This window comes from Elaeis guineensis, chromosome 3 (assembly GCF_000442705.2).
Source record: "Elaeis guineensis isolate ETL-2024a chromosome 3, EG11, whole genome shotgun sequence".
NCBI classification, from domain to species: Eukaryota; Viridiplantae; Streptophyta; class Magnoliopsida; order Arecales; family Arecaceae; genus Elaeis; species Elaeis guineensis.
Window position 1 is genome coordinate 99,324,286 of NC_025995.2, and position 27,589 is coordinate 99,351,874.

The window sequence follows — 27,589 nt, forward strand, 5'->3', positions numbered from 1 at the left end:
TACTTAGCATTAGTCAATTCTGTGATAAAGGGTATAAAGTAAGTTTTGAATCATCTGTTTGCATTGTGACGAGTCCTATTAACGATGGCATTAAATTTATAGGACATAAGGCATGGCAATGTTTATATGGTAGACTTGAATGACTTTAACTAAATTAGACATGCAATGCCTAGTTTCCTTAATGCTAAAATAAATGAGACTAGTTGGCTGTGGCATCGTAGACTTGCACATATTAGCATGCATTCTCTTTCAAAATTAATTAAAAAGGATTTAGTTCTCGGTTTGCCAAAACTGAATTTTGAAAAGGATAGAATTGTGATGCATGCCAATTAGGTAAACAAACTAGAGTATCATTTAAATCCAAAAACACTGTTTCAACTTCTAGACCTTTAGAGCTCTTACATATGGATTTATTTGGACCAACTAGAACCACTAGTCTAGGAGGAAAACGATATGGATTTGTTAATAATAGATGATTACTCTCGTTTACTTGGGTTTTCTTTTTAGCTCACAAAAATGAAACTTTTCAATTTTCACTAAATTTCATCGAAAAGTCACTAATGAAAAAGGGTTTTCAATTCAAAATATTAGAAGTGATCATGGAACTGAATTTGAAAATCATGACTTTTGAAAATTTTTGTGATGAAAATGGAATTGGCCATAACTTCTCTGCTCCTAGGACACCCAACAAATGGGGTAGTGAAAGGAAAAAACAGAACCTTAGAAGAAATGGCCCGTTACCATGCTTTGTGAAAGCAACCTTCCAAATATTTTTGGGCGAAGCTATTAACACAGCATGTTACATTTTAAATCGTGCTTTTAATTAGACAATTTTTAAAGAAAACCCCCCTATGAACTTTGGAAAGGAAGAAAACCAAATATTGCATATTTCATGTTTTTGGTTGCCGATTTTTGTATTAAATAATGGCAAAGAAAAACTTGGTAAATTTGATGCAAAATCAGATGAAGCAATCTTTCTAGGTTACTCCTCCACTAGTAAAGCATTTAGAGTTTTCAACAAAAGAACTTTAGTAGTTGAGGAGTCCATACATGTTGTCTTTGATGAATCTAACGATCTTCCTTCAAGGAAGAATGAGGGTGTTGATGATGCAGATCCACTAATAGAAGGTATGAAGGAGATCACTCTGAAAGATTCAGCAACTCCAGAAGACAAGGATCAAGAAGACGAACAAAATGAGAAAGGTGAAGAAATTCAAGAACAACCTCAAGGTACAAATGACTTACCCAAGGAATGGAGGTATGTTCACAACCACCCTAAGGAGTTAATTATTGGTGATCCTATGCATGGGGTAAAAACGTTCTTCACTTAGAGATGTACTTAATCATTGTGCTTTTGTATCTCAACTTGAACCTAAAACTTTTGAAGAAGCTGAAAATGATCATAACTGGATTAATGCTATGCAAGAAGAACTTAATCAATTTGAAAGAAATAATGTTTGGACCTTAGAAAAGACCTAAAGATTATTCAATAATTGGCACAAAATGGGTCTTTAGAAACAAATTAGATGAGCATGGAAATGTAATTAGAAATAAAGCAAGACTGGTTGCTAAGGGATATAATCAAGAAGAAGGAATTGATTTTGATGAAACCTTTGCACCTGTTGCTAGATTAGAAGCATTAGACTTCTACTTGCTTATGCTTGCTTTATGAAATTCAAACTATTTCAAATGGATGTTAAAAGTGCATTTTTAAATGGATATATTTCTGAAGAAGTATATGTAGAACAACCCCCTGGATTTGAAAATCATGCTTTTCCAATCATGTCTTTAGATTAAATAAAGCTTTATATGGTCTAAAACAAGCACCTAGAGCATGGTATGAAAGGCTAAGCAAATTTCTACTAAATAATGGTTTCTCAAGAGGCAATGTAGATACAACCCTATTTATTAAAAGAAACCAAAATGATATGCTAATTATACAAATTTATGTTGATGACATAATTTTTGGGTCTACTAATGAATCCCTTTGTCAAGACTTTGCTAAGCTTATGCAGGGAGAGTTCGAGATGAGCATGATGGGAGAACTCACCTTCTTCCTCGGACTCCAAATCAAACAATCAAAAGAGGGAATCTCCATCACCCAAAGCAAGTACACCAAGGAACTACTCAAAAGATTTGGAATGGAGAACTGCAAACCAATTGGCACACCAATGAGTCCCTCATGTAAGCTTGACAAGGATGATGAAGGTAAAAGCGTAGACTTAAAATACTATAGAGGTATGATTGGCTCATTATTATATCTAACTGCAAGTAGGCCTGATATCATGTTTAGTGTTTGCTTATGTGCTAGATATCAATCTAATCCTAAGGAATCTCATTTGAATGCTGTTAAAAGAATCCTTAGATACTTAAATGGTACAAACTATAGGGTTATGGTACTCTAAGGACTCACAAATTAATTTGTTAGGATATTCAGATGCTGATTTTGCTGGATGTAAATTAGATAGAAAAAGCACAAGTGGAACTTGCCAATTTCTTGGAGTTAACCTAATCTCATGGTTTAGCAAGAAACAAAATTCGGTGGCACTGTCTACGGCTGAGGCCGAATACATTGCAGCCGGAAGTTGTTGTGCTCAAATCTTGTGGATTAAGCAACAACTCGAAGATTTTGGAATCAAACTTAATGAAACACCAATAAAATGTGATAATACAAGTGCCATAAATCTATCTAAAAATCCAATACAACACTCAAGATCAAACATATTGAAATAAGACATCATTTTATAAGAGAACATGTTCAAAACAAAAATATAATTCTTGAATATGTTTGCACTGAAAATCAATTAGCTGATATCTTTACAAAGGCCCTTAGTGAGGATAGATTCTGTGAAATTAGGAGAAATCTAGGAATTCTAGATCCATTTGCCTAAATTTCTCAATTATATCAAAAATTCTTAGAGCTCAATTTTCAACATCTATCCTGGTCCCAAAAGCTCAGATTTATCACTCTAAAAACTTATCATTGAGCAAAATTTTCTCCAAAATTTTGAATTTTTTGGAATTTATTATATTTTTCCTGATTTCTGAACTTCATGAGTCGACCCCCATGAGTCGACTCAATGGCAAACTTGTAAATCCCAAACTTCCACGGGTTCATTGTTTTTAAACGGGAAACCCTGTTTGTGAGACGACTCATCTTCCATCGTCTTCTTCCGAAAGCCGTCTCTCCAACTCTTTTGCTCCAAATCCAAGGATCAATTCGAGGCAATTCTCCCTCCTCCTCTCCACCAAAAATCGCCTCCTTGAAAAGAGATTTTCTGTGCTTTCTCGCATTGATTGGCGCGGTTGGAACGTGCCCTAGAACTTCACCTCATTCCAAAATCCACTTCTTTTCTCCACCAAAATTTTCTTTACTCTCTTGTGATCCCTCCTCCACTCAATTCAAGTCTTCTTGTCTGCTACTTTATTGGATATGGCTCCAAAGATGAAACTTCCCCAAAGAAGGAAATCAATCCGTGAGCCTGAGGAAATTGTCCGAAAGAAAAGGCATGCTCAGTCTTCCACTGTTCCCACTCCAGTTTCAGTACCTGCTCAAGGTCCCTCTCAATCCTCCATAAGCCCCAGTGTAAATCCTCTTTCTGATAGAAAAGTAGAAACCGGGAAAAAATATAGATTTTCGGTTCTTTGAGAAAGAAGGCTTTACTTTTGCAAGTAAGATCAAAAATCAAGGATGGGAACTTATTGCTCTCTTAAGGAAGTCACCTATGTTGATCTAGTTAGAGAGTTCTACCAGAACCTAATTATGGAAACGGGTCAGTGACTTCAACTGTAAAGGGATTGATATCTTGGATTCTAGGATATTGGGAGAAATACTTCAGTTGCCTAGTGAAGGATACTCATATATGGAACTCCCAATTAAAGAAGAAGGGATCAGAATTATCTTAGGAGAAGCTTTTCAGGAAGTTTAAACAAATTGGAAGCCAAAGCTATTATCCATTGAGATGAGGGTCCTGCATCAGATTGTAACAAAACTCTTCTTTCCTAGGAGTGGTAGACATGACTTACTATCTGGCAGAGATGTATGTGTCATGTTTCATGTCATCACTCAGACCCCCCTGAACCTCCCTGACTTATGATAGAGGCCATGAGAGAAACTTTGACAGATCCAAGGCACACTTGCCTTATGGTATGGCCCTTACTAGAGTTTTTAGGAGGTTTGGAGTTAGCTGTGAGGGGGAGCACCTACCAAGCTCTCACATGTGGACACTTTCAACCAACACAGCCTGCACCGAATGGGAATTACAAAGACTGTTGGTGGTTGGATCAAGGGCTCTGAAGAAAGAGCTGAGGAGAGAGTTGAGGAAAGAGCTGAAGACAGAACTGAAGGCAGAGTAGAAGAAGATGGTCCATCTTCTCCTGTACATGACTTCAGGGCAGCTTCACCAGATACCCAGTTCATTCCTGATACTGAGGCTGGCCCTTCTGAGTTTACTAGGATGCCCACACCAGTGTATCAGCCAGAGAGCAGAGCACCTCATTCAGAGTTCAGACTGGCTGACGATCAGATCGAGCATATTTCACAGCGTGTGGCTTCTTTACTGTCTAGCCAGTGGGGTAGTACTTCTTTTGCATCTGGAGCACCTCTTCTGATCAGACCATTACTCCCCACATCTCCACTGTGTTTCAGATGATATCAGATCAGTCCGTCAGGATACAGCAGCTTGAGGAACAGTCTGGAGACTTACTGGCAGAGTTCTTGACTTGCAGGGGCAAGTCCTTGTTTTGGCCCATCCCAAGCCACAGGAGTCTAACTATTGAGGTCACAGACTCACTGCAGAGGCTGGTAGGCTCAGAGGAGCTCTAAAAGGTGGATATGATTGCTGAGGAAAGAGATCGAGGATCGAGTGAGCATGCTACCACCTCAGTTCACTGCTCTACTTCAATCTGTTTCCAGAGCACTGAACGTACTTGACTCTATCAGACTCATGGTATCAGCCCTAGCATCTCAGCGTTCTCAGCCACCCAGTTCATCTCGATCTCCTGCTCGTGCCAGTCACCTCCACTCGTGGCAGAGGCAGACGGGGTAGAGGACGCACTTCTGATCCATCATTCTCCTCACCCTATCTCTGATGACTCCGATCATTGACTTATCTTGATCCTTACTAGATCATAGGAGTTAGTATCTTGTTCTAGGATCTATACCTTGGGGCCATGTATTGAAAACTAGCTGGTTGATTTTATTTAAGAACTATGTATTGAAACAATTATGATTTTAATGGAATCATCTTTTATTTATATTTCTACCTTTTTGTAATGATATCGATCATATTTTGGTTATATATTTTCTTCTTATTGAAATATTGTCTTCTCTTTGTTATTATTTGCTGTTGATAATTGTTATATTAAGGGGAGCAAACATCTTGCAAAACTCTAAAGGGGAAAGAAATTAAAGAATGTTTCAGAAAAAGGAAGAGTTAACTATGTTTGATGATGTCAAAAAGGGGGAGAAATTAAACAAAAACAAAAATTGAAATTAAACAAAAAGCAAAACCCTAAATTATGAAAAAAGGGGGAGAAATTAAACAAAAAACAAGAATTGGAAGATTAAAACAAAGATTGGAAGATTAAAACCAAACTGGAGAAATTAAACAAAAACAAGAATTGAAAGATTAAACAAAAATTGAAGAAATTAAACAAAACTTTGAGAAATTTGGTATCGAAATTTGGTATCAGATAGAAATTAAACAAAAAAGTTATCCATCAAAAACAAATCATAAGTACAATGCAAATAAGTAATCTTTTTATATACTCTGATATATTTCAAAATTCAAACTTGCTCTGATACATCTTTTGAAATTTTATTTACCTTGATACATCTTAAGAAATTTGATTTTACTCTGATACACCCTAAAATTTCTTTTAACTTGCTCTGATACATGATAAAATTTGATCTGATACAGTGTGAAAGTTTCTCTGATATGTTATAACATTTGCTCTGATACAATGTTAAAATTTTCTCTGATATATTATAACATTTACTCTGATACATTTATAAAATCTTTTCTGATAACATTGTAAAAATTATTTTTCTTGCTCTGATATATCTTAAACTCAAAATGATCTAATACCCTTTTCAAATCTTTAAGAAAATGGACAAACTATTTTTGCATAAATATTACATGCCAAAAGAATCATACTCTTTTCAAGCATATACACCTATAATGGATTCTTTTGACATTAATGCATTAACATAAATATTTTTGTTCAAGTATTTTGTCATCATCAAAAAGGGGGAGATTGTTGCTCCTAGATTGATTTTGATGATTACAAAGCAGATTGAAGGGATACAAATAATTTTAAATGAAAAAGTCCTTATGCTCTTCAAGGGCAAAATCGTAATTTCACTAAAATCCTGATTTGATAGTATCATTTGATAGAACAAATGATTTGTAAACTATTGGTAAAAATTTCATTGTATTTGGACATATATTTTTGAAGTTATGAAGGTTTGAAGTGCATGAGTCGACTCATGAGTCAACTCATGGCACTGTGAGCTGATTGGCACGCAAAAAATTTCCATGGCACGCTGGATTTTTGACTTGGCACGACCTGTGAGTCGACTCATGAGTCGACCCACAAGGCATGAGTCGACTCATGAGTCGACCTCTGCTGATTTGAGCCGAAAAATCCAAAAATCAGACTGTCTGGTCTGTGCAACAGAAGTCGACTCATGAGTCGACTCCTGATGCATGAGTCGACTCATGAGTCGACCCCTACGACGGAAAATGTCAGCAACGGCTATTTTTTTTGCCCGTTTTAATTGCCTTTTATGCTTTCTAAAATTGCTCTAACGGCTCTTTATCTGCTTAAATTGTTTTCTCTTGCTTCTAATGCTACAAAATGCTTAAAATGGTGAAAGAATTGCAGATTAAATAGAGATCAAATGTGAGAACAAATGAAGAAGAGAGGATCCGAAATTTGCACAAAAAAGCCTGAGATCAATGAAATATCCAAAAAGTAAAAGAGAGAGGATCTACAATATACCAGAGAGATTGTGAAAGAGAAAAGCAAGATCTTTCAAGGAGAGAATCTTTCAAGCCTATTGTTTCAACCTTGATCTAGAGATCTTTCAAAGCTTTTCAAGAGATCTTCAATCAACAATCAACCTCTTCTCAAGCATCGTTCAACGCTCATCCACCTTGAGAAAATCTGAAAAGGGGTTCTTCATTTGAGTAAAATTTTTATTGTTATATTCGCTCATTTAAGGAGCTGTTATTGTATTAATCTGTGCTCAAATTTTCTAACTCTTTGTGAGTTTTTGTCTTATTTTTGGAGGATTTCCAAAACAAGGAAAGGTTGATCCGAACCTGAAATCGGAGTGTTTTGGGTTTACTTGTACCCGAGAAACAAGTGATCTAGCTTGGGATAGCTAGTGTCGGAGTTTCCGACATTTTGTATTCGGGTTGAATACAAAGTATAGTGGATTAAAATTCTCAAGTAGGATCTTGGGGAGTGGACGTAGGTGCAAGGTTAGCACCGAACCACTATAAATCTTGTGTTTGTGGTGTGCTTTATCGCTTTATCTTTTTCTTTATTATATCCTTGCAATACTGCTTTGTTAATAACATTGAATTTAAAGATCTTTTCTTATTCATCATTAGTAATCGGTTGGGCTGAAAATTTTTAGAAACCCAATTCACCCCCCCTCTTGGGTTGCATAGCTGGGCAATAATTTAGCATATAAAAATGCATATGATCGATCCGTAGCCGTAAATAGATCTACTTTATGTATGTTAGATAATTAAAGAAGAAGAAGACAATAGTGAAGTGTGGAGGCCGAGGAGAGCGAAGAGGAGGCAGGCGATCGAGAGTTCCAGAGGAGTCACAGCATGCCAAACAAAAAGGAAAAAAAAACCAAGGGAGAAACCTGGTCGGTGGTCGAGAGGTTCCAGAGAGAGTCCATAGTGTCCGAACAAAAGGAAAAAAAAAAACACTAGGGAAAGACCTGATGGCTCTATGTGGTGCGTAGGAAACCACGGGTTGTGCTTTGTATGGATAGATATATTCATTTGTGCACACTCATAAATGGATGGTTTTCATTAGTGCTTGACGGCCTATGTAATAATAAAGGCATTAAAAGAGAACTCAATCATTCAGAGTTCGACAGAATCGCAAATTGATTCAATGATCGATCATTTGGAATCAAATCAATAAATGGAGCAATTAATGGACGGTATACAAACCAACATTCTGATTCTGGCCTAGAGTGATGGCACGTGAAGCAGAATGCTCCTGCCCACATCAACGTTTCACGCTGGACGCTATCTAGTCAAAGAATTCGATGGCTTTTTATAGCTTATGGTAAGTTGGTCTAGTCTGTAGGCTTGTAAATATTTTTGGTTCCTTTCATTCATTTTACACGTAGCTCATTTTATGGGTTGCAGACTTAAAAACAAGTTCAATCGAAAAGAAGAATAAATATTTATATAAACTCATTCATTAGAATTCTACTTCTTGTCTAAAATAACGATTGGATCATGAATTTACTTTCAGGTGTAATAATTCTTTTAGACAGATAATCTCGATATTCAAACAATATTGGGCTTGAAGGAAGACTGAGTAAAATTCATATCCATACTTGATTGTGAAAATAGTTTAAAATCCTTTATTCATAAGAAATATCAAAAAGCAAAATTATTATTTTTGACCTTCATAACACAAATTTCATAGTATAATATATAATGATTAAATGGAACACTAGAAATACTATCCAAAAGTAAATTGATCATTCTTATATCCATTTCGAATTAAGTATGGTGTTGCATGCAAGTTATTCCCGAAATTATTTGTCCAAACTGGGCCCTAGTGATACCAGAAGATTTTTTGCTAGCAGTAAGTATCAATGCCTGAATTCACTTGGTCATTTTGTATCTTGGGGAGATGAGTCCAAGCATGAACAAGACCACAGACTGTCTGGTGTAAAATCCCTGATTCTTCAAACCTAATGAAATTCTCCTTGAGTTCAACAGGATCAAGAGCAATTTGTTCAAGCGGAAAATGTTAGGAGAGATGTGTGATAACCCAGCCAGCCCAAACGAAAAAAAAAAAAAAATAACAGGGGAGAAGACTCCCGAAGGGAGTCTTCTTCCTCCCTCGCGGCTCCCAATCAGAGTCGGAGATGAGTTCCCTCCGGCTCTATTTAAGGAGGAGAACCCTCCTCTCTCCTCTCATCAGAAATCCGGGGCAAAACGGCGGCAATCGTCGGAAATTCCTCACGGAGACCCGTCCTGTGCCGTCCAATTTCTCACCGAAAAAGCTTCGCCGGCGACGGAGGTAAGCCTCCTCCCCTTCCTCTCTTCTCCCCCTTCCTTCCCGTGCCGATGTGCACGCTCGCCGGTGACCGAAGTCGCCGAATTTTGTTGCGGAAGAATCTTCTTTTTTGCCATTTTTCCGTCGCCGGTGGTCACCGCCGACCACCGGTTTGGCCCTCTTGCCATCGACATCACCTCTCCTGCCGACGGCCGCCCACGCCGGCTGCGCCGCCGGCCGGCCACCCAACGAGGGGACCTCAAGGTCCCCTGTTTCAGCCCAAAACAAGCCCACGGGAAGAAGAAAAGAAAAAGAAGAAGAAGAAGAAGGAAAAGAAAAGAAAAAGAAAAGAAAAAGAAGGAAAAGAAAAGAAAAAGAAAAGAAAAAAAAAGAAAAAGGAAAAAAAAAAAGAAAAAGAAGAAAAAAATAAAATAATATAATATAATAATAATAAATAGGATTTTCTCTCCTCTCTCTTCGTGAAGAAAAAAAAAAAAAAAGAGAGAAAGAAAAGAAGAAAAAAAATTAAAATTAATTAATAAATAATGATATAAATAATAAAATATGAGAAAAGAGTTTCTCTCTCTTCCCTCTCTCTTCAGCCTGAACTAGTATTTTCTCTCTCTAGAATTGAACTTTCTCTCTCTACTTTCTCTCTCTAGAATTCTTCTCTCTAGATTATTTCTCTCTCCTAAGATTTTTAGAATTTTGAGAAGAATGATGATGAATTTAAATGATCTCGTGATGGATTTTTGATCTATGATCGTCGGACGGTACACCGACATCCACTTTGATCAGATCAGTATTTTTAGATTTTATTTCTCATGATCTTATTAATTATCCACATGATAATTTAGCATGATTTGATCTGATCGATCAGAATTTGTTGAATCATATTGTCTGAAGAATTCAAGATGAGTTTTCTCTCTCTAGAATTTTCTCTCCTCTAAAATATTCTCTCTCTTGATTGATTCTCTCTCTAAAAAAGTTATGAATGAAGAAATTTCTTTTAATAGTCTGATCTGATTCTAATGAAGAATCCTGATCCATGATTGTCAGACAGCGTACTGGCACCCACCTTGATCAGACCATGAATCTTTAGATTTGATCATCCATGATCCGATCTAGCCATGACTTGATTTGATCACGTTGATTTCACCAATCGAGATATTGGACCAATCGTAATGTTGGATTGTGTCACCTGATCAATTCGAATTGTACCTCATGAATTCTCTCTCCTCTGATTTTCTCTCTCCACTTGATTTTATGAAATCGATGAAGAAACCTCGTCCTATCACTTCGAATCCGATTTGATCTGATAGTCAAACTTTGGATCGTTTAGTCCTAATTAGATTTTGATTAGATGAAATTAGATGATCGGACCCAATCTAAACCGTTGAAATATGGTATTCGTATTCTTTCTAATTATTGAAATTGATTCTGTATAGGATTGTGGATGTTTGATCATGGGATATCGCGATATGATCTACGAATAGAATTTTTGGAAGAAAATTTATAGAATTATGTGGATTTATTGGAATGCGTTCGAGGTAAGTAATGTTTCACTTTTTCTAGATTTATCGGCAAATTATAATGTATTTTTCTGACATGATTTGTGAAACGATGCATGAATTGGATGAATGGTATTTTGTTATGAAAATATCTTATTTGAAATGTTATGATGAAGCATGATTGAACATATTGATTTCATGATGCATTATATTGATTGATTTCGATACTACATGATTATATGTTTTATTATCGAAATTAGAATATGAAATATGATTTATGAAGAATTATGATATAAGAAACATTATGAATTGACAACCTGACTATGTAAAGGACCCGCCAATGGGGGCATATACGTTGGCAATTGATTGTCCTGAGGGTTTATGTCGCCAGCGAGACCAGCGACATGTCGCCAGAGAGACCAGCGACAAACCGCCAGCGAGACCAGCGGTTCCAAAGGACATGGCTGCCAGATGATTCGCAGCCTACCGCAAGCAGATACGCGGTATTATGACCCTGCCACAGGAAAAATATGGTCATAGCTCATGGTTGACGAAAAGAAATTGAAGAACAAAGAAATTGAAATCTTGAAAGAAACTTGAAATTTCGAAAAAGAAATGAATTTGGCATGAATTATATTGCATAATTGAAATTGATTTGAATTGATGAACTCTATATGCTTATTTTCTATAAATGATTATTTACTTATATGCCTGATGAAATCTGTTGAGAAGTGATCATTGCTTACTGGGCTGTCTAGCTCATTACCTCTTATTTTACTGTTTTTACAGATGTTGAGGAATTAAGATGATACAAGATATGAATGAAGAGTGATCAGAAGCAGAATCTTCATACTTTTATTTTAGGTTGAAAGGCTTATTGAATTTGATGCAAAGCCTTTGAATTGTTGTTGAATTTATTGAGATATTAAAGAAAAAAATTTAGGTCATTATATTTTAGATTTTAATTATTGACTAATTATTCCGCTGTTGTTTTAGGATAGTATGATAAGATGCCTTGCATGCTTATGGGAAGAGTTTTCTATGAGTATGCGGCGGTTGCCATGACCCTCGATTCAAAATCTCGGGTCGGGGGCGTGACAATTATAGTGGTATCAGAGCATAAGTGGATGAATTATGAAACATAGAATTAGATATAGAATGGGTGTAAGTGGATAGACACCAGGACATTATAGTGTAGATCTTTGATGATTGTAGTGGGAGAAATATTTAAAATTTTGATTAAACATTGAGATTATGTATAAAAGGATCGCAAGAGATTATGACATATGGAGTTTGAAATATGATGGATAATCTATAGATCATGATATGATTAGTTAGATCTTGATCGAAAGTAATCACAAAAGATTGACATAAAATTTTATTATGCATTGTGGTTATTAATTTGATCATTGGTTATTCAAATGAATCGTAAGTTCAAATTCGATGTGAAAATAATACTATGATATTACTTCTAGTTGAGAAGTTGACTATTATTGGCAAGATAAAGATTTGACATAAAATATTATTCCAGAATGGACTAAGAAAATCTTTTATGATGCTTGATTGGAATATTTATCGAAATTGAATTTGGTATGTGGATTATATATAAAGTGGCATATTAGGATGAATGCATATTTGAGGATATTGCAAAGAAACCTATTTTTTATTGATGAAATGATTATGAGGTTGTAGAATATTCATCGTACTGGAATCTTTAATCATCATCCTTAGATCTAGATAATAGATCTTATTATGTCTCTTGGAGACTACATGATGTGTATGAAATTTTAATTTAAAGATTTCGTATCTAAGTTGATCAAGAGATTTTCTGATATTATTGTTGAGGTTGTTAATGAAAAATTGATATCTTTAGATTAAGATAAAAGATCTGATTTATATTTATTTCAGATTAAGGATCCATGTGAATTTACAATTTAAAATTTTAGATTTAGGAATTGATATGGAGTTCCTTTGCTTTTGTTAACGAGGTCCCTAATTGAATCTACTATTAAATGAAGATTTGATTTTTTTTGAAGCTTGTATGATTGTTATGAAAGGATATTTGATAGATATTGAAGATCCTGATGATAGAAATTTTAAAAAATAATAATAATAATGATTTGAAATTCATATATATTCAGATTATGTCCAAATTTGGTGGAGCATCGAAGGATTTTCTCGTTGATTTGACTTATAAAGATTTTTGGTTTGAAAATTATCGAATTGAATTGATATGAGAATTAAGATTTGATTCATATTGATTATAGTAAATCTATATGATGGTTTAAATATGATATTGGACTCAAGGGTTAATCAAGATTATTGTACACCAGTAAAAGTATGAATGAAAATCAAAGTTAATCTTTGACTTCAATTGAAATTTAAAATTTTAGATCTTTTCTATTGATAAGGTAAAGAAATAATTTGATCAAACTTTTTGGTGAACCTAAGAAATTTTGATTGTTAGATCAGAGTGCGCAGCGGAAGCATGGTAATCTGGATTACTTTGAGTAAGTCAGGAATGTTGATTCTTTGAGTCAAAGAATTATGATAGATGATATTGTTTGATACAAAAAAATTATTGATATTAGAAAGAATAATATTTTATTTGAGTTATTTTGGATATCCTAATGTGATTTTTTTAAAAAGTAGTGCTTCCACCTACTATGCTACAAAAAAATATTTAGCATCATAATTCTAGGATGAGTGGACCTTTGATTTTTGATTTTAGATTTAGAATATTTAGAGAAAAATTTTTCTATTCTAAAATTAAATTTTATAATTCTTTATTTATTAGGAAGAATTTGAGATCGTTTATCGGATGATGATTTTGATCTTAGATTATTATACTCAAATATTTATCTCCAGGGTATAATAAAATTTGAAGTTTGAACTCTTTTGATCATTTTTATTTTTCTGACTGAATAGAAAAGATTGAGGTTATCTATTGATATTGACGATTGTTCTACAAAAGATAGATTGGAGTTATTTATAATTTAGTTTGATAATGAATCGATGAATTAAGAGTTGTTAATGTTTAGATAAAGAAAATTGATATACTTACTTAGAATAGAGACATTGATTTTGGTTATAAGAAAAAATATAGTTTTGATTTAGATCAATTTTTGAGTTATTGATTTTTATTATGGAATGACTTAATGATAAAAATCTGCTTCAAGAATTAGAATATTTAAGAGTTTGAGGGTTTGAGTAAGAAAATTTCGATGACTAGAAATAGTGATATTGATTCAATCAACAATGATGATATTGATCTTTATGAAATGACTCAATGATGAAGTTGTATCGAGAATTAAAATATCAAAAGTTCGAGAATGAGATTGAAATGATAAATCTTCAACCTTTGAAAGTACGAATAAGAGAAAATATTTTTGAATTTTGATTGATTAGGATGTCATCAAATGATTCATAAAAGTATATTTTCGTATCTTATGATGGATTGAAATTAAGAGTGATTAATATTTTTAAAATAAATAAATAAATAAATGAATGATGATGAATGAAGTTCTTATGCAAGAATAGAGACATTGATCTTTTTCTATTCACAAGAGATAGATTTGATTTTAATTTGAGTCGTGAGATATTGAACATGATTTTTATAAGAAATGAGATCATAAATTTGAAATCTTGAAACATTGAAAATCTTTGAGATGTTGATTTTGATAAATAAGAAAATGAATGGTTCCATTTTAGATCGATGTTTGATGTACCGACTTTTTTTCTTATGAAATGATTTAAGAATGAATTTATATCAAGAATTAGAATATTGAAATATTTGAGGATGAGATTCAAGTAAGAAAATATGAAGACTCAAGCAAGAAAAATTTCGAGGACGAAATTTCTTTTAGAGGGGAAGAATGTGATAACCCAGCCAGCCCAAACGAAAAAAAAAAAAAAGATAACAGGGGAGAAGACTCCCGAAGGGAGTCTTCTTCCTCCTCTCCGGCTCCCAATCGGAGTCGGAGACGAGTTCCCTCCGGCTCTATTTAAGGAGGAGAACCCTCCTCTCTCCTCTCATCGAGAAATCCGGGGCAAAACGGCGGCAATCGCCGGAAAATTCTCACGGAGACCCGTCCTGTGCCGTCCAATTCTCACCGGAAAAGCTTCGCCGGCGACGAAGGTAAGCCTTCCTCCCTTCCTCTCTTCTCCCCCTTCCTTCCCGTGCCGATGTGCACGCTCGCCGGCGACGGAGTCGCCGGATTTTGTTGCGGAAGAATCTTCCTTTTTTGTCATTTTTCCATCGCCGGTGGTCACCGCCGACCACCGGTTTGGCCCCCTTGCTGTCGGATCGTCCCTCTCCTGCGACGGCCGTCCCACGCCGGCTGCGCCGCCGGCCGGCCACCCAACGAGGGGACCTCAAGGTCCCCTGTTTCAGCCCAAAACAAGCCACGGGAAGAAAAGAAAAAGAAGAAGAAGAAGAAGGAAAAGAAAGAAAAAGAAAAGAAAAAGAAGAAAAGAAAAGAAAAAGAAAAGAAAAAGGAAAAGGAAAAAAAAAGAAGAAAAAAAAAAGAAAGAAAAAAATAAATATATAATATATAATATAATAAATAGGATTTTCTCTCCTCTCTCTTCCGTGAAGAAAAAGAAAAAAAAAAGAGAGAAGAAGAAGAAAAAAAAATATTAAATTAATTAATAAATAATGATATAAATAATAAAATATGAGAAAGAGAGTTTCTCTCTCTTCCCTCTCTCTCTTCAGCCTGAACTAGTATTTTCTCTCTCTAGAATTGGACTTTCTCTCTCTACTTTCTCTCTCTAGAATCTCTCTCTAGATTATTTCTCTCTCCTAAGATTTTTAGAATTTTGAGAAGAATGATGATGAATTTAAATGATTCTCGTGATGGATTTTTGATCTGTGATCGTCGGACGGTACACCGACATCCACTTTGATCAGATCAGTATTTTTAGATTTTATTTCTCATGATCTTATTTAATTATCCACATGATAATCTTAGCATGATTTGATCTGATCGATCAGAATTTGTTGAATCATATTGTCTGAAGAATTCAAGATGAGTTTTCTCTCTCTAAATTTTCTCTCTCTAAAATATTCTCTCTCTTGATTGATTCTCTCTCTAAAAAAGGTTAGTGAATGAAGAAATTTCTTTTAATAGTCTGATCTGATTCTAATGAAGAATCCTGATCCATGATTGTCAGACAGCGTACTGGCACCCACCTTGATCAGACCATGAATCTTTAGATTTGATCATCCATGATTCCGATCTAGCCATGACTTGATTTGATCATGTTGATTTCACCAATCGAGATATTGGACCAATCGTAATGTTGGATTGTGTCACCTGATCAATTCGAATTGTACCTCATGAATTCTCTCTCCTCTGATTTTCTCTCTCCACTTGATTTTATGAAATCGATGAAGAAACCTCAGTCCTATCACTTCGAATCCGATTTGATCTGATAGTCAAACTTTGGATCGTTTAGGTCCTAATTAGATTTTGATTAGATGAAATTAGATGATCGGACCCAATCTAAACCGTTGAAATATGGTATTCGTATTCTTTCTAATTATTGAAATTGATTCTGTATAGGATTGTGGATGTTTGATCATGGGATATCCGATATGATCTACGAATAGAATTTTGGAAGAAAATTTATAGAATTATGTGGATTTATTGGAATGCGTTCGAGGTAAGTAATGTTTCACTTTTTTCTAGATTTATCGGCAAATTATAATATATTTTTCTGACATGATTTGTGAAACGATGCATGAATTGGATGAATGGTATTTTGTTATGAAAATATCTTATTTGAAATGTTATGATGAAGCATGATTGAACATATTGATTTCATGATGCATTATATTGATTGATTTCGATACTACATGATTATATGTTTTATTATCGAAATTAGAATATGAAATATGATTTATGAAGAATTATGATATAAGAAACATTATGAATTGACAACCTGACTATGTAAAGGACCCCGCCAATGGGGGCATATACGTTGGCAATTGATTGTCCTGAGGTTTATGTCGCCAGCGAGACCAGCGACATGTCGCCAGAGAGACCAGCGACAAACCGCCAGCGAGACCAGCAGTTCCAAAGGACATGGCTGCCAGATGATTCGTAGCCTACCGCAAGCAGATACGCGGTATTATGACCCTGCCACAGGAAAATATGGTCATAGCTCATGGTTGACGAAAAGAAATTGAAGAACAAAAGAAATTGAAATCTTGAAAGAAACTTGAAATTTCGAAAAAGAAATGAATTTGGCATGAATTATATTGCATAATTGAAATTGATTTCGAATTGATGAACTCTATATGCTTATTTTCTATAAATGATTATTTACTTATATGCCTGATGAAATCTGTTGAGAAGTGATCGTTGCTTATTGGGCTGTCTAGCTCATTACCTCTTATTTTACTGTTTTTACAGATGTTGAGGAATTAAGATGATACAAGATATGAATAGAAGAGTGATCAGAAGCAGAATCTTCATACTTTTATTTTAGGTTGAAAGGCTTATTGAATTTGATACAATGCCTTTGAATTGTTGTTGAATTTATTGAGATATTAAAGAAAAAAATTTAGGTCATTATATTTTAGATTTTAATTGTTGACTAATTATTTCGCTGTTGTTTTAGGATAGTATGATAAGATGCCTTGCATGCTTATGGGAAGAGTTTTCTATGAGTATGCGGCGGTTGCCATGACCCTCGATTCAAAATCTCGGGTCGGGGGCGTGACACATAGTCTGACACAGTTTAGACGCACTTTGCCATTGCTTCGAGCAAGAAAGTTTCGGTCAAGTATGGCTGTGTTTGGTAAGCAATCCTACAGTCGCTTGTAGCAGGTTTTTTCGCATCCAGGTCAATCCCGTGGCATTTCTAACGACGGCAAGCTCGTTCTACTCTGCCCTACACCGATGGGTTTAGCCAATGAAGCAGGAGATTTATGAAATGGTGCTCGGTAGGCAAGATGTCAACCATGATTAGAACATCCCGAGCCCATGGGGTCCGATTGGGTGCACGCCTCGCCTCACTCCACAACCAACCGACGTCATGTGACCGAGAGAGATGGATGTGGATCAACTTGTTCTGCAACTACAAAAGTCATAAAAAAAAGAGACGTTGGCAAACTTGGCTTGTCTTCACTTTGACCGGTCTTGCAGCCAACCCTGCAAAAACTTTACCCCTGTGGCATCGCTCGACCGTCGATGCTATCATGTTATTCATGTTTTAGTGTCGGCAGTTGATGTCAAAAATGGGTAACCAAGGCATGGAAGGGTGCTATCTTTGTACGATTCCTCACCAAGCGTATCCAGCTCTGCAATTGCTTCATCAAATGCCTAACAGCACCAATTGAAAGGTAAGATTATATCTTGATAACACAACAAGACTTCATGAAATTCCCATTCAAGGATCTACGGAAGAGCTTGATAGCACAGGATGAAGAAATCCCAGGCTTAAATGATCCTTTACATTTATTTCAGATGCAAGAAAAAGCTCGACCAAAAAGGGAAAATAATACTGGAACTTTAACCTGAAGGGATCAACAAAATTTTATGAAGTCACCATAACCCCAAACAACAATTAAAGCTTGTCCCAAATGAGTTGTCAGAATAAAATGTTTCAAAATTTAAGTATAACCCTAACAAAAGAGTTTTGGAAGAGAGAGAGAGAGAAAGTAACCCCCTTGAATAAAATAATACCAGCATTCAAATTACATGAAAGACATCTGGTTGTCAGAAGATCAGATTGTATCCATGTCAGATACTTGACTAATGCTATAACATATGCTATGCCCAATTTTATCGTACAAATTCAAACAAACTTTTTATTTCAGGCATTCAGATGACATGCTGGAGTTATTTAGCGTTGGATAAACACAATAAGAAGAGTAGCATTGTACCTCCGATTAACCACAAAAGAAAAAGGAAATATCCTAACTATAAATGCAGTTGTGAAAGAAATAAAGATCAAAAACAAATAAGGGGTCCTCCAATATTTGAATTGAAGTACTAAACAAAGAAATCAATTTCTATGAAACGTGCAACATCTTCAAAATTCGAGCCCAAATGCAAATAAAGGAGATTCCCCTAAATATAAAAAGAGTAAGACCAAAAATGTTAGTTGCTAAGAAACTTATTAGCTTCCAACCCAATAGAATTATCGGCTCTTATAGCCTATCAAAGAACATAAGGTGCCAATTTCATTCAAGCTTACCACAACAACTACAACAGATATCCTGCGGTTAAAAAGAAATTGCTCTATTTCTTAAAGAAGGAAATTGCCCTCTAAGCAAAACACAACAGTCAAAGAAACAAAAACAAAAACCAAATCAATGATATCATATCCGCTGAAAGTCAGAAATGAAACGTGAAATATTTAAAAAAGGGGAATTTTTATAACAAAAATCGACATTTTAACATCTACCAAATCAAGTATACATGTAGACATGAGCTTGATGAGCTCAGATAAAAGACTATCTTGCCACCCATCATTTATTTAATTTAGTGCATTCCTACCCACCTTAAGTAAGCACATGCATTCACATTTGTCACATCCACGCCATCAAATCACATCACATAAGCCCACTGCCATTTTAAGGAGTCGAATCCAGGAACAGCATCACTTAAGAGTTGTTATTCATCACATCATGCACAAAATATTTATACTAATAATTACAACAGAATGAGGGAACAACGTGGACACAAGTCATTTACTCAACTATTGAATTGTCTACCTCGTGTATCTTGTAGGTGCAGAGCTATTTTCCCAAATGTGTATCATTGATTGGCAAATTGTGGATCTAAAATATGAATCGAATTTCTATATATGAAAGGTATATTGGAAGTCAAAAAATAATCTAAAAGAAAAAATTCAAAATGCAAGAAATTAAAAGTTCTAAGATCTTTTGGCTTCTTGGACTGATCTTTCAGTTAAATTTTTAAATATTTTATTTTTCAATTCCCACTGGTGCATCTATTCACGTTTAGTTTAATTTAATGCATCCCATTTACAAAAATTAAAAAAAAATTAAGATCACTTGCTTCACGAGAGTGCACGCTCAGTCCGATAGTTCAAGATCTCGTAGTAAAACAACGAGAAGTGGAGACAGCCCCAACTGAATCGGATACATCGGTGGAGCTCTACCACCGCAATATCCTATCACATCACATCAAATGGATCATCCCAAAAATCATCACCATCTCCAAATCAATAACCTAACCCTAGCAAGGCTCGAGATTAAACAAGTGGATCTTCGACACAGTTCCAAAGAAACAATTGCCACACCTTGATCATCAGAAGAAACAATTGGTATTAGCTTCCAAACAACAAAGTCAAGTAATTAAGATTCTTAAGGAGGTCTGGAAGCCTATTTCTAATCAATCAAAAGTCCAACAAGTAGAACATAATGTGCAAGGTAAAAGTCAGAATTCTGGTAAAAATAACTCTCCTGATAACCTTAACATTAGCTCTCCTTCTACAGACACCTTGTTTCAGCAGCCTAAGAAGAAATTGGAGGGAGTAAATGCTTTTTTAGATCAACCTATCTCAACTCATAAGAACCAAGCAATCTGAGAGAGTTTCCTCGATAGTTAGGCTAAAGCTGGCCAATTAACTGGAAAGGAAGATGCGGGTAGGAGGGTTGGGTGCTCTCAAACTCCATCTCAATGAAGGTTTTAGCTTGAAATTGTAGGGGAGCTATTAAGCGACCCTTCATAAATTATATGAAGACCATCCTTCGCCAATTTTGTCCTGATATATGTTGTTTCTTGAAAACTTGTTTGTTCCTTGATGGCCTAAGTCGTATCAACAGATTTTGGGTCCTTTATGGGACATTTACATGATACCAACCACTAGACAATCGGGAGGTATTATTGTTTCTTAGAAAAAGAACATTGGACATATCTCTTTCACTCATATTAATCGACAAGTTACTTTCAGAGTTATCTCTCAGCCAAGCCATCACTCCTGGATCCTGGGTGCTATGTATGCTAGCACTTGTGGTTTAGAAAGAAAAAAACTCTGGACTCAGGTACACTCTGTGCTGTCTCTAAATCAGCTTTTATTATTAATAAAAGATTTTAATTATATCCTAAATGCAAATAATAAGAAAAGGGGTAAAACTTTTTATATTGATAGAGATATAAAAGAATTTCAAAATTTTATCCAAAGTGCTGGCCTTGTTGACTTGCATTTTCAAGGACCTCGCTATACCTAGTGTAACAATAAACTAGATAAGGCTAGAGTTGGGAGCATATTGATAGAGCTTTTGTCTCTAACCTTTGGTTTGATCTTTTTTCAAAATCTATTGTTGTCCATCTTGCTCGATTTGCTTCGGATCATTGTCTCCTTCTCCTCTCATCTACTAATGATTCTCGAAGGGGCCCGATTCCTTTTCGATTTGAAAAAATTTGGCTCTACAAGGATGGTCTCATGGATACTATTTCTCATGCATGGTCTTCCTGTGGTAATCATTCCCCTCCTGTCAAACTTTCAAGACTACTTCACAATACCAAAAATGCTCTTAAAGCCTAGAAGCATAGAGTGGAGAATATATTCAAGCAGGGTCTATATCTACAGGATCAGATTTATAATTTGCAAATCATTGAATCTCAAGCTGATGGCCTTACTATGCCGGATCATATAAAACTTCTTGCTCTGCTCAGAGCTTACCATAAAAATTTATGTATTCAAGAGATTTTTTGGACACAAAGGGCTTGGACTTTGTGGATCAAGGAAGGAGACTCTAACACAAAATTTTTTCATAGATCAACTTTGTTAGGAAGGAGATATAGTAAAATCCATTCTCTTGACAATGGCAATGGGGAGAATGATGTAGATGTTCCATCCCTATTCCTTCAGCATTTTCAAAATAGATGTAGGGCTGATCTTAATCTTGAATCTATGGATCTCACTATTCTTCCCATGATGGTCTCACAAGAACAAAATAAGCAGCTTTGTAGATAGGTGATAGCAAAAGAAATTAAGGAGACTATTCGAAGTTTGCATCCGGATAAAGCCTCTAGACTGGATGGCTTTCCAGCTTTCTTCTTCTAGCACTTTTGGATTTTGATCAAAAGGGAGGTCATTCAAGCTGTCAAATATTTCTTTCGATACTCTTGGTTGCCGGATTCTTGGAAACAAACTTATATCACTTTAGTTCTCAAGGCCCCTCATCCCACTACTATTAATGATTATAGACCCATCAGTCTTTGTAACATAGTTTACAAAATCATTGCAAAAATTCTAACAAACCATATGAAGTCGATTCTTCCTTGCCTTATTGCTTCTGAGCAAGGGGCTTTTGTCTCAAGGAGGCATATCTCAAATAATATTCTTCTTGCTCAGAAAATTATGCACTCTCTTGATGGGGCCCCTCCATCAAAAAGCTTGATGATGCTGAAAGTTGATATGAAGAAAGCTTATGATAAGCCGCATTGGCCTTTCATGGTTCAAATAATGAAGCAGTTTGGGTTTCATACTAACTTCATTCAATGGATCCAAGCTTGTGTGACTGCATCCAGCTTTGCTATTCTTGTTAACGGCTCTCCTATTATCTGGTTTTTCTCATCAAGAGTCCTTTGTTAGGGGTGCCCTCTTTTTTCTTTTTTATTTATCCTTCTTCAAGGTTCTCTCAAGACTACTGCAATATGCTGAAAGCCTATAGGATCTGAGGAGGCTCTTCGATATCACACATATTTTTTGTTGATGATTTCATTATGGTTTCTAGAGCTATCATCAAAGATGCTGTTGCCTTACGTGCCATCATAGATTCTTATTGTATGTTATCAGGTCAATCCATTAACTTCTCTAAATCCCATATCAGATTCAGCCCCTCCACTTCTCAAACCATTAACAGACAAATTTTGAGCCTCTTTCAGATTACTCTCAAAGAAAATATTTGGCATTACTCTGGAGTTCCTATCACTGGCTCTATCCTTCGCCTTCTGTATTTAATTCTCTATTGGATAAGATGCGAGAAAAAGTGGAGAGTTGGAAATGGAAGGCATTATCTTTTGCTAGAAGACTCGCTCTCTTTCGATCTGTTCTCTCTTCATTACCTATCTATTGTATGTCTTCCATACACATTCCTATCTCTATACTTGATAGTTTGGAGAAAGAATTTTGTGCCTTTCTTTGGGGCCATCCCTTAGATAAAAAAGGAGTTCATTTGATGGCTTGGAGCACAGTTTGTCTGCCTAAAAATCATGGAGGCCTTGGACTGGTATCTCTTGGTGTCAAAAAGCAAGCATTCCTTTATAAGTTAATTAGCTGTCCATGTTGTCCTTCATCCTAATTCTCTTTGGGCCAGAGTAGTGGCTGCTAAATATCATTTCAATGGTCCTTGGCTTAATTATAAAAAGCCACGACATTGTTCTACAATTTGGAACAAAATATGTGGGATGGAGAATAATAAAATTCAATATGCATTTCAATGGCAAGTTGCATCTAGTTAATCTATTCGTGTAATAGTAGATCCTTGGCTCTCTAATATTCTTCTTATGGCATGGCCTACATTTCTTAATATGGATCATATTGAAGAGTTTCAAAGTGTTTCTGAGCTCATCAACCCAGATCAAATCTGGAATAAAAATCTTTTAAGCAATCTTTTCTCGATTGAGATGATGAACCATGTTAAACGCATTCCTATAGCACAAGAATCATGATCTGATCAGCTGACATGGGCCCAAAGTAATTCTTCTGCTCCTACTATGAAAGACTCTCTCCCCTTAGTTTCTCATGCTTCTGATTTTGATACTCACATTAACTTTATCTGGATTTGGAAGCTACCTAACCCTCTAAGAGTGAAAACTTTTTGGTGGAAGCTTCTTTGGAGGAAACTTCCTACTAAAAGTTATTTAGCCAAGAAAAATATCATTCCTCCTACCGGAGTTACTTGTGACCTTTGTCAATTAGAAGAAAACTGTGGTCATGTTGTTGTATCTTGTCCATTTGTAGTGGCTAGCTGAAGATTACTTAGTAGTAAAAGTAGATTGGGATACCAGTCAGACTCATTATCAGCACTGATTGAATTTTTATTGAAAAGATGGAAAACTCTTTGAAAATGATGATTGCCTATCTTCCATGGCTTTTGTAGAAAGCTAGAAATAATAGGATCTTTCAGAATTATGTTATTTCTCCCTTTCACATCATTGATATAGTAAATACTATGTCAACGCATCTTCCACTCACCCTCAGATAGTCACTCTTCTATCCCTTCCAATCATGTAAATGATGCCATTGTGTCTTGGCTGCCCCCTCCCTTAGGTGTCTTGAAGGTGAACTTCGATGCTTCAGTCTTTGGTACAAAGGCCACCATTAGCTTCATTATTCGAGACTATAATGGGGTTCTACTAAGAGTTGGGGGTAAACTTTTGTAACCCTCTTCAGTACCCTTTGCTGAACTTGTGGCTGCTTGGTGTAGCCTTCACTCTGCCATAAATGATCTCAATGCTCAAAACAATTGGTTGGAGGGTGATTCCGTTACTGTTATTACCTGATTATTAAAATCAGACCAGGGTATAAGGATCCAATATCCTATCCTGGATAACATTAAACAGTGAAAGAAAAGTATAACTATATCCATTTCTTATACTTACCGTGAAAGAAACAAAGCTGCTGATTTTCTGGCTAATTGTGCCCTAAAAGGTGATGTCATGGATATTTATTATATCTTTTCCAGTCCTCAATTTGCAGGTATTATACAAGCTGATAGAAGGACAATTCCCTTTATAAGGTATCAAAGATGAAGCTAAGACATTGTTTTCAGTGCAACTCTCAAGAGGATGAATCTTTATTTCCCGCAAAGAAGTCTTGAAATTTATGTCTCTTTATTTTTACTTTCTTACCCCAAAGATATGCATTTCTTAATCTTATTGTGTTGCTCTGGGTTCCAGCATATCATGGACAAAGCTGTGGCTTTTCAAAGCTCTTCCATCACTCCACTATATTTGAAGATTTTGGATTTTATTCATGTCGCTCTTGTTTCAGGGCTTTTCCTTCAATGTATACTACTGCACGATAACAATCTGCTAAGGAACTATTTACCTTGGTCTTCTGATGCTTGCCCTAAACTTCATAACTATTTACCATGGTCTTTCTATTCTCTTCAGTATGCTGGGTATTCAATTAATTCTGAATTAATGAACGTCACACCCATCTACTGGTGCTGTATTGGATGCTGGAATCTTGCTGTTGCCATAAGCTTTCTTCAATCATCATCATGCAAATTCAATATCCCAATCCACAAATGCTGCAATATTTTCAAGGCTTTGCTGTTATTTTGTACTTGCATATAAATTGGAATACTATAGGATCTACTTTGGACTACCGACTTCTCGCACTCTACAGAGACATTACAAATATCTCCAAGTTGGCGCATCATCACTTACTTGGTTGGTGCTCTATGATTGTTGTATTTATGCTGTCACAAATGTTTCTTCTGTTTATAGGAAATCAGGAGGCAAGCAGTTTAGCTGGGGTCGGGAGCCTGAAGTCTGTATACTCATTTCACTTCCTTTGCTATCACCGCACCAGTACTCAACGGTTTGGGATGTGCTGGTAGTTTGCTCTCAATTTGAAAGGCTTGGTCAGAGGATGCAGCAGAAGTTCAAAGACATTGATCATGCAATTTCTTTGGCTATTGGGTTTTTATACATCTGTGTAATCCTTGCTACTAGCTCATCTTCTTGGTGCGCTGGCTTTTTGCTTTAGGCACAGCTATTTTGTTGTGTGTATTAGGTCTGAAGGCTGTTCAATCATCCGTAGGTGGGCTGGTTGGTGTATCTGTGAACCATTTTCATGCTTTTAATTTCAGCTTAGCTCCTCTCTTCTGCCAAAAAAAAATATTAGGAGATGCTCGTCTCAATGATGATGATTGGTGGCATGTCTCAGTGTGATCGTATATGCAGTTCATGCAATAATATTTGTGAGATCATGTCCTCTCAAGTGGCGCCAGTTCTCCTCTCCTCGTGTTCACATCAGGCCCTGCCAGTCCATCCCGGTTGCATTAATCGTCATCTTCTTTAAGAAGGCATTATAGGATTTGGTGAGAACTCGCATCGTGACTTTTCTTGAAGGCATTATAGGAGTTGGTGAGAACTCGAGTCGTCACTTTTGAAGAAAAGTCATGACAAGTTTGGACCGTCTGCGCACATGGTGCTTCATTAATAAATTTTGGTAAAGAGGTGAGCCAAAAAACTATCTTTTTAACAGATTATATACAGGTTATATGGTGATTTTGCAGATAATTTTTTTTCCTTACAGGCCACACACAAGTGCCGTGGCAAAAAAAAAATTATTTTTCTTGAATATATCCGATTTTTTGATTGTTTATTTGAATATAGAAAACTAGTAAACTTAACGAGCTTATAACCAATCTTCCAACAAGTTTCTTTCCACCAGAAGGTGAAAGACTGTTTTGCCCTAAGAGAGAGAAACTCCAGTGATTGATTAGCCCTTTTTGTTTCTGCTTTGTTTTAGGGTTAGGTTTTGCTAATCATCTTTGATCGGTGGGCTTTGCTCATCTATGGATCACGATCCATCTGGATCGGTCCCATCTGTGACTATGGATGCAAAGGAAGGCTCTCCTTTCGGCAAAGGAGAGTTGCTTAATGTCCACCAGAGCTTAGACAACCAGATGATTGATGGAGATTTTGTCTTAGCAATGGTAAAGAGTGCTCAGAAGGGGAAAGAAAAGGCTGAAATTAGTCCTAACATGGCTGCAAATATTCAAAGAGGAGTCCGCCGAGATAGGGCGGTGCCTTTGCAAGAGGCTTCTTCTATTTTTATCTTCATTCAGCAGCTATTGTGCATGTCTAAAATCTTCTCTGTCCTCCTCTTAGTATGCATCATCATCCAAAATGTTTGCATTACTTGTTGAGGGCACGTTGTAAACATCCTGGAGAGTTGTTTCCATCACCACTAGCCAATTACTATCTTTTGGATCATGTATATAGAAAACTTATTCTACTTGATATGCCAAAGGAACAGTGCATCTGTTCGGAGGCACCTTGTTGCATCAACACTAGTGATGCCATACTTGTCAACCTTGTAACCCACATTACATCGATCAACATCATACCAATGGCATTTGAAAAGGTAAATCAGATTTAAGCCAGAATATGTCAACTCCCAAGTCTCCTCTATCATACCATAATATTCCTTCCTAATGTACCTATCATCACCTTTACACATAACACCGCTATTTTGGGTCCTCATACTCTCATCTCTCGGTAATGTGTGAAGCGAAACCCATTTACATCATATCCACCATATATTGAATAGTATGATGCAGGACTAGTAGCCAAGTATAACAGCTCATCACTAACCTCCCCATTATGATGCAACTCAAGCACCTGTATCAAAAGGTGCTCGGACCAATTATTCAAAAGTCAAAAGAACTAATACATAACTGACGTAGTTGTATACTCATATGGTTATATCATTTAGGAAACTCTAGATTATATTCCTCGCGAAGGTTGAGTGACTCATTAGGGGCAACGTACCCTTGAACTTCCTATTATAGTATTAGAATAAGTGAACAATGTTGGAAGACAAATCACAAGGATTGCATGTTAATGTTTGAGATCATAAAGGACATATTAGTATTTTTGACAACTTACTCGATGAATGGATTTATTCCCTCAAAATTGTTGAGTATGTATAACTGTGCCACATGCCACATATCATGAGAGAGATTCCATGATTTGTATGCACCGACAGGATTACCTCATTGAGGAAAAATAATTGACCCATCACGAGTCACATCTTTATATGAATCCCCAAATCTTGAAAGGCAATTAAATTTTGTCATT

At 35.9% G+C, this 27,589-nt stretch overlaps 1 pseudogene; it reads right to left on the reverse strand.

The window, feature by feature from the left end:
* LOC105036914 (14-3-3-like protein) overlaps positions 1–27,589 on the reverse strand; it is a 106,322-nt pseudogene that overhangs the window by 1,792 nt on the left and 76,941 nt on the right.